The sequence below is a fragment of the Orbicella franksi genome, chromosome 2 (genome assembly GCF_964199315.1).
Source record: "Orbicella franksi chromosome 2, jaOrbFran1.1, whole genome shotgun sequence".
NCBI lineage: Eukaryota > Metazoa > Cnidaria > Anthozoa > Scleractinia > Merulinidae > Orbicella > Orbicella franksi.
Genome location: NC_138146.1, coordinates 24,687,624 through 24,698,556, shown reverse-complemented (window position 1 = coordinate 24,698,556; position 10,933 = coordinate 24,687,624).

The following is a 10,933-nucleotide window of genomic DNA, read 5'->3' as shown; positions in this document are numbered from 1 at the left end:
TTGAGGGTGTTTTTAGCAGGTCATACTGTTGCCATGGAAACCTATTGTGTCCCGAAAATGATAACAACGTGTTCACCAATGATTGAGCAGTTTTGTGATGCCCTGATTGTAGCATCAAGTGATAAAGAGAGGTTATAATGACCCATCAAAATCTAACTTCTGGAAACTGTTTTGAGCACGCACTGAGAAAAGCTAGCGCCCTGAGTTATACCAATTTGTTTTTTGGAAATTTCTTACCGAGAATTACCGTTCCATTCGATTTTCTTCCCGGAATTTCTGATACAAAATTGCCCGGAATTGCCTCAAATACATGCTGGATTATATTGTTGTGCAAATGAGAAAAATTATACCCGTGGGTATTGCTTCATGACTGGTCCAAATGTATTCATCTATACCACGGTCACGTTTTGAATACGATGCTTGTTATTTAACAAATTGACGTCAGTCCTCTTATTGATGATAAATTACGTCATAACATTGTCAAAGTGGCTGTGGAACCACGAGCCGCAGGCGAGCGGTTCCGCATTAAACTTTGACAATGTTATGACGAAATTTATCATCAGTAAGAGGACAGACGTATAAAAACTGACGTCAATTTGTTTTTTACAATAACAAACGCCAAAATGGTCAAATGCCGGGAATAAATGAGGGGAAAAGACACCGTAAACTTGCCGTAAACAAAGATAAGTGAATTTTATTCAAAATGACGCGAACATTGTCAATAGCTTTTCTCGCTTTTTCATTGGCTACTTAAAAACGTCCATAAAGTCTCATTGGTTAAACATTTTACAATAACTGTCCAATTTCTCGCGCGCTCAATGGCTCATTTTTATTATCATTAAGAGTACAGATAGACTGCTCAAGTACAGATAGATAAAATTTTAATTTATTTAAGCTTCCAAGTTCAACTTTCAGCTCTCAAATGGTGGACTTTTTAACCACTGAGACTTTTTTAAGTAGCCAATGAAAAAGTGAGAAAAGCAAGAAAAATTTATACTTTGGTGAATCCTGGGTTGGCGTTAACTGGCTTCCGAACAACCCGGCCCCAATTATAACAGGTAATTTAACCTGACATGAACCGGTGTTCCAATCGAAAACCAGCACTTGTTCAGGGATCAACTTCAAAAAAACAAGTGCTTCGTTTGGTGGCCCTCCAAGCCGCCGGAGCCCAGCTATGATTCATCTCGATACCAGTCAAAATTAGCCCATCTGACCAGATCGGGCTCAAATTAACCTCTTTCAGGCGTTCAGTTAGTCGGGGTTCAGCACGTAAAACGGCGTGCGAAAAAATAAAAAAAGCCCGGCGAGGGGTAGCGAAAGAAGTCTCGCCTCCTCTCGCCGCGCTTTTTTCATTTTTTCGCGCGCTGTTTTTCAAATAGTTCTAAGGCCCTGCTCGTCTAACATCAGCAAAAACAGGGAAGGCGTCAAAGAAGTAGGAATTTCCACAGATCTCTCCGTTAACTCTCTTTAAAGAACCTAATTTTTGCTCAACAAATAAAAATCGAAAGGACTGGATGTTACGCGGGAAAACTTGTTTACGCGGGAATGAAGTTGATCACGTGGAAAGAAACAAGCAAATTAGCGAAGAGCTCTAGCTCACGCGTTGGAGAGGCCAGCAGGCGCGGTTTTCAAACAGTTGCAGAACCTCGCTGGACTTGCACACATTTTGGTAAGAAGCTGGCAACATTCAGAATATTCTATTATTCGCCAACTTATTTGAGGATAAAACCGACTTCAGCGACATGATTCGAATAAATGAAGCGAACTGAGGCAAATAGGTGAGTGAATTTACTGCTGGAAGGCATGATATTGTTTAAAAAATATCTTAAAATTTTGGAATGACCGCTCCGTCCGTCGGAACACGTGGTTTCATGCCGAAGACGAAAATTCTTGACTTTTTCGTCCGCCAAAGAGCTTTAACTGCAAACTTTGGCTTTAATTCCAAACCCATTTCCTCTTTATAAAGCTGCCCTAATTTTAATTTGTTTACAGAATTTGCCCAAGCAACTGAAGCTGAATGAAAGCATGAATTTGTTACTCTTCGTCAAGTCTATGTTGCTGTCAAACTCTGGAGCAATTTGCAAACCAAGTTTTGAGAGGTGAGCATTGCAGCTTTATTGTCATGTGATAGTGGTAGCTGTTATTATTCTGTTGCTATTTTACTGATTCCACGCAAATAGTGCAAAATGCAATTGGCAGAAAAGTCGGGTTTCCGAAATATTTCTCTCGAGTTCTTGCTCTGTGCAATGATGGAATGTAAGCTTTATAAGGTCCGTTATAAGCTTAGTGCTTTTTACCCAATCTAATAAATTAAAATCGTTTTATAAAAGTTAAATTGCTTATCAGCTTATCATGATTTAGTTTTCTTTCTCAACGTTTTAAAATTTATAAATTTTAACCCACAAGGCGGCTGAATCTATTTGCGTTTGCCCGGGGCGTTGGCTATTGGTCGTACATGCTGTTGTTGTCAGAAAGTATAATTTGAAAAACCTGTCGACATAGGTAGAGAGTTTCCACGGTTATTAAAATTCTGAGGAAGTCTCTGGCTTATCCACAGTGCACAGATACCCATCATTTTGCGTCTTTGCAGCAGCTATTTGGCTTATCGACCTTATCACTACGCTTCTCTCCACTACTCAGAACTGTTACGAGATGATCCAAAATAGCAAATAATGTATTACGCAGCAAAGGTCTATATTGTATCACTAAGTTTCTTAACGTGTATTTAAATCTGTTGCTTAATATTTTTAAGCTTATCAAGTTTGCTGTTTGCTGGTTGTGGGATTTGTTGACTGTGGAGTGCATAAATCTCCTTTGTTTTCTCAGTCCAGTTGATGCCATACAGTCCAATCGTCACCATACAGTCCAGTTGGCCCCATACAGTCCAGTCAGTGCCAACAGTCTAATCTGCACTATACAGTTGAGTTGGCACCATTCAGTCCAATCCATTGCCATACAGTCCAGTCCACGCAAGACAAGGCCTGACTCCAGTACCCGATCAACATGAATGGGGACATTGTAAGATGCGGAGGTAATGGAAGGGTGGGGAAGAAGGGAACTCTTCTCTTTCCTCCTTTTCATTATCTACCGCTACTTACGATTTACTCAGACGAGAAGAGAGGGGAAAGAGTCAGTTAGAAGATTCTGATGGAAGACACAATTAAATGTTGGTCAGTGAAATTGCTTGTGGGTTAGGTGGGGGAGGGTTAAATAAGAGCTCTGGTTGAACCTTGAATCAAATTTCGGCTAGAAGTCAATGCACTTCTGATTCGGCTTTACTTAATGTAGTTAGATTAGTTAGCTGGGCCCCAGGTTTGGGATGGTTCCACCCTTTAGGGTTTTCTTGTGGGTTTCTTTTCAGGCTGTTTGGACAACTATTGGTTCGACTTCGACATCACTTCGACTCTACTTCGACAACATTTTGGCTCTACTTCAGCACTGCTACAACTCTATTTCGGTTCAACTTCGACTCCATTTCAGCCCTATTTTTCGGGACTTCTTTAGCTCTACATCAGCTTTTCGTCTCCTGCTTAGTTGCGCAATTTGGAACTAATTTGATACATCATGTTTCACTCTATTACAGCAGTTGTTAGCAATGCGATAGAGTGAAACTATTTCGACCAAATTATTCTGTTAAAATTATTTCATCAAAACCATTTTGGCACAAAGGTTCAATCAGACACGACTTAAATGTAGATAACTGGAGGATTTAGGCCATTCAGCTTAAGGAGGAGGACTATGTTTGCTACTCATTAAAGTTTAGTGGCTTAACTCCAGTTGTAGCCGTCAGCAGAGGCTTTTAGGTGGGGAATAAGGGACTACAAGAGAAGTTAACAGTAAAAGTTAGGCCAATTGTCTGATGTCACATGTTGGAAGTTTGGTGACTGTCAATCAAAACTGTGGGCCATTAAGTTTTCTGTTTCCTTTCACTGAGAAGTGTTATTAGTCAATTGTCTTGTCATGGCTGCTCATCAGCTGTTTTCTGAAACCATTTGAATTGTTCACAATTTTATTAGCTTTCACGTTGAACATTGGCCCAAATATGTATGTTTTCGCTTCAAACTTTAAACCAATCGTCTGTCATGGCAGTTTGCCAGCTGTAAGCTAGATTCTTCACAAAATCAAATTTACAACATGGACTACTTGGTGAGCATGGAGCGGAGTTCCAGTGTGTAGCAGCCAGAGATTCAAGCAAGGTAGGGCAAGTTCTACACCCTGGCATTAGGTACGTGGAACCTTATTTGTCACCAAAAAGTCTGTTGTATCACACTGGAGGACATCATCCTTTTTAATCTAAGCTTCACAAGTGGAATGTTAATGCCCTGTATCCCTATCGGCATGCAGAGGGCTATATGAAATTTAGTAAGTCAGTCATTTGAACTTTTAAAGCCAAATTGATATCTAGATGTACTTGCTTTATGATGGCTCGCTTAGATTGAAATGTGTGGTGTATTCTAGTGTGAAGCAACATACTTTACTTTCGGCTTTTGATTCGCCTTTTGGTTTGGTAAGTTCAGTTTATGATTCGAAACCCAATTGGCTCTAATTTACCACACAAAGGCTTGGTAGCGTCTATGAGATGTTAGCAGGACCACTGAACCGCACATGAACCGTCTGAGACACCCTGAGTGTTCCAATCGGGGTGCCAACATTTTCTGGCACAGGAACACTTGGAGTTTCTTTGGACGCTAAATTTTTCAAATAGGAATGCGCCCCTCCCCGGTACAAACTAACTTAGGTCCTGTGGATGAAATTAATTAAGAAAAAATGTAATGAATTGAAACAATAAAACCAGAAAACCTGTGTCTGTGTTGCTTTCTTTAGTTTATAAGTTGATAGAACTTTTGCTAAGTAAGATTAAAATTTTGTTTAGGACTTACTGAGACCCTTTCTGGGATTTATGGGATTAATTTAGAAATAATGTAATGAATTGAAACAAAACCAAAAAACCTGTGTATGTGTTATTTTGTTTAATTTTTAAGTTTGATAGTACTTTTGCTGAGTAGGGTAACAAATTATTTAAGGACTAATGGGATTATTTCTGAGAACTGTGGATTACTATTTTAGAAATAATGTAATGAATTGAAAAAAATAAAATCAAACAACTTGGCTCTGTGTTATTTTCTTTAATTTTTAAGCAATGGTACATTTGCTAAGCAAGGTGACAAATTTATGTAAGGACTAACTGGGACCATTTCTGGGAATTGGATTAATTTGGAAATAATGTAATGAATTGAAACAATAAAATGATGAAAAAACTTGTCTCTGTGTTATTTTGTTTAACTTTAATGTGATGGTATATTTGTTCAGCAATGTGACAAATTTATTTAGGACTATCTGGGACCATTTCTGGGACCTGTGAATTTAATAAACCTAAGAAATAATGTCAATGAATTGAAACAATAAAATCAAACAACTTGTCTCTGTGTCATTTTCTTTAATTTTGAAGCATTGGTACATGTGCTAAGCAAGGTGACAAATTTATTTACTTACTGGGACCATTTCTGGAAACTGGATTAGTTTAGAAATAATGTCATAATGAATAGAAATTGCAATTAAATAAAAAAACCTTGTCTCTGTGTTATTTCCTTTATTTTTTATAAGCAATGGTACATTTGCTAAGCAATGTGACAAATTTATTTAGGACTAACTGGGACCATTTCTGGAAACTGAATTAATTTAGTAATAATGTAATGAACTGAAACGAAAAAAAACAATAATAACTTGTCTCTGTGTCACTGTTTTTTTTTTTTAATTTTCAAGCAATGGCACATTTTGCTGATTAAGCAATTTGACAAATTGAATTTCTTCAGGACTAACCCAGACCATTCCTGGGGACTGTGGATGAATTTATAAATGTTGTAATGAATTGAAAGAAATAAAACCAGAAAAATCTGTTTCAGTGTTCCTTCAATTTTTAAGGTGATGGTACTGATTTTTGACTGTGTGCAGTTTCTTAATTTTTAATGCAACGACAAATGCTTTTGCTAAACAAGCCAGAAAACTCTCATTTAAGGATAAACGGAGCCCATTTTCAGTGGCTGTGTACTATCAGTATTTAGGACATCAACTGAAACAAATTCAAAAAAACCTGTCTCTGTTCATTTCTTGTATTCTCTAAGAGACTTGCCCATTTTCAGGAACATCAATTAATTATCAGTATTTTTCTTCAAGTCAAATGCATTGCATAATTAGCAGCTTCTAACAGGTTTCTTTGAGTAATTGCAGGTTGTGAGAAGCATCATGTCATTGCAGAACTTATCAGCAGTTGAAAAAGAGAGGTCTATGAACAGCTTTTTTCAAGGCATTTTTCTTCAGACAGTAAGCCATCTATTTCAAACATTATGACAACATGTTTGTTTTCATTTATGTTTACAGAGCACCAGCCACATCCATTCACCTGAGGAGAAAGGAAGGGTGAAATAGCTTTGTTCTTAGGCCATGACAATAATAAACTTTCTGACATTCTGCTGTTGACAGATAATGAAAAGTAAATGGTCAATTGTCTGATTAGGGATAAAATCACACACCATGCATTTTTCAGGAGTGTCAAAATGATGCGATAATCGGTAATAGTCTAAAATGAAACAAAGTTAAATCATTTTAAGGCAGCTTAATAACAATGCTTGGGTCTATTAATATTGTCTTCTGAGGTAGTCTATCTTCTCTTGAAAGTCACTATTTAGCGGTGTGCAAAATGATATGCAATCATGATTGACTTGTGTCAGCAAGTAAGTAAATTTACATAAATGTATTTGTTTTTTTCAGTGGTTCACTAGCCTTATGCACCACTTGGCACGAAGTAGTTAGGTGAGGGTGGTTTCAGCGGCACAAATGAAGTAAACAAAACTTTCCGCCTCGGTGTTACAAGGTCCCTGGGCTTAAAGAGCAATAGCAAAATGTTCTTTATTTATATGAATGAATTGATGAAAGCAAAATATATTATTAACATCACAGCTCTGAATCATTGACAGCCTTCCTTTGCTAATGCAGTCAGTAACTGCAAAAGATTTCTCTCTGTTCACTTATCTTCCTTGCTCTATTTGTCTGTATTGTCAGATTGAATTAATCTATTTGCTAGTATGTTGCAGTCGCCTAGTGCTGATGTGCAGCTAGAAAGTCAGCCAAGGTCAGTGGAGATCAATACAACCCATAGTAAGCAGTCAATTTGAACAGCCAGCAAAAGAGAAATCAGTAAACAAGGATTCCACATAATTTCCCACAGAACAGTCATGTCACGGGCACCATGAAACATTCCACATCCCGAAGAGTATCAAGACAGCATTGTTTGAATAATAGTAAAGAAGGTACATTTACTAAACAAATCTAGCTAGTTTAATACAACTTTTATTCTTGACTGTCCATCGTCTGGCTAACTGCAAAGTTTCTGGGATGTAAAAGGACTTAAAAGCCAGGAAAGGCTTTGTAAAATTTAGGTTTTTGCATTCCATGTCACACAGAAGTATCTAAAATACTGCTCTCCAATTGAAATACAGCAAATGAGTTAACTGGTGGGTGCAGGGGCCTCATGGTTAGTGTGCTTGACTCCGGAGCGAGCAGTCCAGGTTCGAGCCCTAGCTAGGGACATTGTATTGTGTTCTTGGGCATGACATGTTACTCTCATAGTGGGGGGTAACCCTGTGACGGACTAGCAACCCATCAAGGGGGGAGTAGAAATACTCCTAGTCACTGCATGCTACTGACACCAGGATAAGCTCCGGCCTGATGGGCCACTTGGCTCATAAGCAGACTTTACCATTCCGAGGCGGAAACTCCCACATGAAAAGGTTGGGGATGCCTGTCGTCTCGCTTAGGGGTATAAATCAAGGATTGTGGTATCACTTGGGGTGTTCATGAGAAATTACACCTATTTTTAGCTGTCAAAGTATATTTCTTTTATGATAGAAAACTCTCTTATTTCTGTACTTCAGCTCCAATATTCACCGGTCTCTCGAGTACAGTCTACTGGTGAAAGCTCTTTCTGAACAGCAGCTGGTAATTGAGCCTATTCCATTTTAAGTGGTATCTTTTTGGGTCAAATAAAGCTCAAGCCACGCCCAGATTGGTCTCCTTTGGGGGTTTGAATCAAATTTTTTGACTACCTTTTCATGTGTGGCATACTCATTATGCCCTTTCAAATACAGAGTTGCTATTTTTGCAGCTCAATCAGAGACTAGCTGATGCGTTTATGCTAATGAAGCAAATTGAAATATGTTGTAAGCAAAGGTTAAGGGGTACATGCATCCACTGAGAAAATTCCTGCTGATGACAAGAAGTGAAATTTAATATAACATGTCTCTGAAACTGACAATCTTTATTGTGTTTCTCACACCTTTTAGTATGTAAACATCATCAGAGATGTCTACATAATAAAGATCCTCATCTAATGCTACATGTATATGTACCTGTCATGAAGACATGGTGTGATCACAGTTGAACAACATTCAGTGTCATCCTCCCAAAAGATGTTTCCAAACATAACCCGCAGATCACTCAGATCTGCCTGAAAGGATGTTTTTCAAAGAAACCTACTGACTCTATCAAAAAGATAAATATCATAGCTGTTATTTATTACCAAATGTGAAAATTGTAAGGATCATGTGTACTAATGGCATCCGTGGTCAAGTGTTGATCAATACCCTCCATCAATACCCTTGATTGACACTCCATCGACACCTCGGTTGACACTCGATCACCACCCCATCAACATCTTGGTCGACAGTCGGTTGACAATTGACTAATCATATTTCAATCAATGCATATGAGTCGGTCAATACTTGGCCGGCCATCAACTGACTGTTGATCAAGTGTCGACTGAGTGTTGATTGGGATGTTGATTGAGTACTGATCAAGATGCTGATAGAGAGTATCAATTGACAGATGATTACCGATGCTGTTAGTACACATGATCCAATTGTAATGACTAACAGTGGTCTCAAGAATTAAAATGCAGCAGTTGTGTTGCACACTGTAAAAATTGCAAGGGTCCACGGGTCAGAATTGAATACATGATTAACTACTTTTAACTGAGAGCGAGGACTTCATGGGAAAATCTCAGACTGAGACCTTGCCGTATTGACTATCAGCTATAGCGAGTTCAACACGGCAAGACCGAGGTTTGAGATTTCCCCATATTGGCACATGTTTACATACATTTCACATATTCGATTTTTTTTTTTTTATGTGTACATTTGTATTGATTTAGACTTTCATTTTGTGTTAAACACTCTTAATTAAATTGTAAAATTCATGATTCAATCAGGAGACTATGAATGTTGTCTTTCTGGCCTCACAAGGCATATAGGAGAGTTATTTCCTTTTATTTGTGCTACAATGGGCCTAATTGTTGAAGGCTAGGTCTAGATTATCAGCGACATGTTAAATTCTGTGGCTATGTTTTTGGAAATTCATACAGACAGATATATGACTACGCCCAAATAATACAACTCCATTTTTAATGGCCAAGTGGTGTTGATTATTCTCACGATGTTCAACTGTGCTTATTGGTTTTTTTATTTCTATTTATTTCAGCTACACCAGTGACTTGGCAGGGAGATTGCTAGTTCAATATCGTGTGATGATTATGTCAAAAAGTGAGCTTTCATGACTGGACTTTTAAGTTAGTATAGTCAGAGATGAGTTTCTTGGCCAGTAGTTTAATAATTTGTTATTGTTTACATTTTGTGTTCTTAAAACTGTTTTTGTCCCAATGTTTGCAAATGGGAATTATTGGTGTTTCTGAAAATATATATATCAATAAAAGAAGTCAAAACAGTTTTCAAAGTTTCAGGGAGATTAGAATGATCAGATGTGAATATTTTCAGATATTTTCAGGTCTATTCATCTGTTTGTTTCTTTTTTATTAGTTCTCGGTACAAGTCAGGGTCAACAAAATATCTTTCAGCATTGTCTAGGTCTGGCTGCAAGCTTGAATGTCATGTTTTTTTCTGTCAGGCAAGATTAATCTAAGCGCATATGTATTACAGATTCTGGTCAAATAAAACTCCTAAATAGAATCCTTCAGGCAGAAAGTTATTATTTGAAAGTAATAGCTTGAAAACTATTATTTAGTAAATAATAATAACTTCAAAGCACAACTTGCAAGATATTTCATTTATAAATAATTGCTTGAAAAATATTATCTACAAATGTTGAATAACTTGCATTCAATACTACTGATTTTTTGAGATGATACCTTTTAAGCTATTGTTGAAAATTTACAAGTAATATGGTAGCATAAAAGGTATAATCATGAAGGCCTGAATAAAGCTTCTATTTAGAAATTCATTTCATGCTGATGGCTGTGAGTTTGTAACTATAGATTCATTTGCCTTCTTATTGTTAACAAAAAGACAGGGCACTAAACTTTTAGCCAAACCTGGACACAACTGAAACAGATTGAGGTGGCCTTGATTTCTGGTGGGACCTGAGAGTAAGTTGGTCAATTGTTGGAATTGAAAATCCTAAATCAATTATAATACTACTGTTTTAAAAATTACTTTTTCAAATTTTATATCAAGTAAGTACTTGATTGTGCAGATAGTAGTAATTGTTTTAGGTGGAAATTGGATCTGAACTTGGAACACTAGAGTTCTTCATGTTAATTTGCTTTTTAAGCTGAGCTCAACTTACCACATAACCCAAAACAGCAACTAATGACTAACATAATATTAATGTATATGGAGGGTTTCTGGTGTTCCCTATGTTCAATAGAACCTTAAGATCAGGCAGTATTAGTAAGAGAGAAAACCATTTGTAATACTGGTATTTAAATTTGGTCTAAAATTAAAATCTGACTTGAATTAAAATTTACTTGACAATTAAAGTGATACATAAATGATGATATTCCATCACATGTACCTTAGTTCATCTATGGGTAATCATCTGGTAAGGGTAGTCAGAAAAGGGACTGTTGTTGGTACTGAGGTTTGAA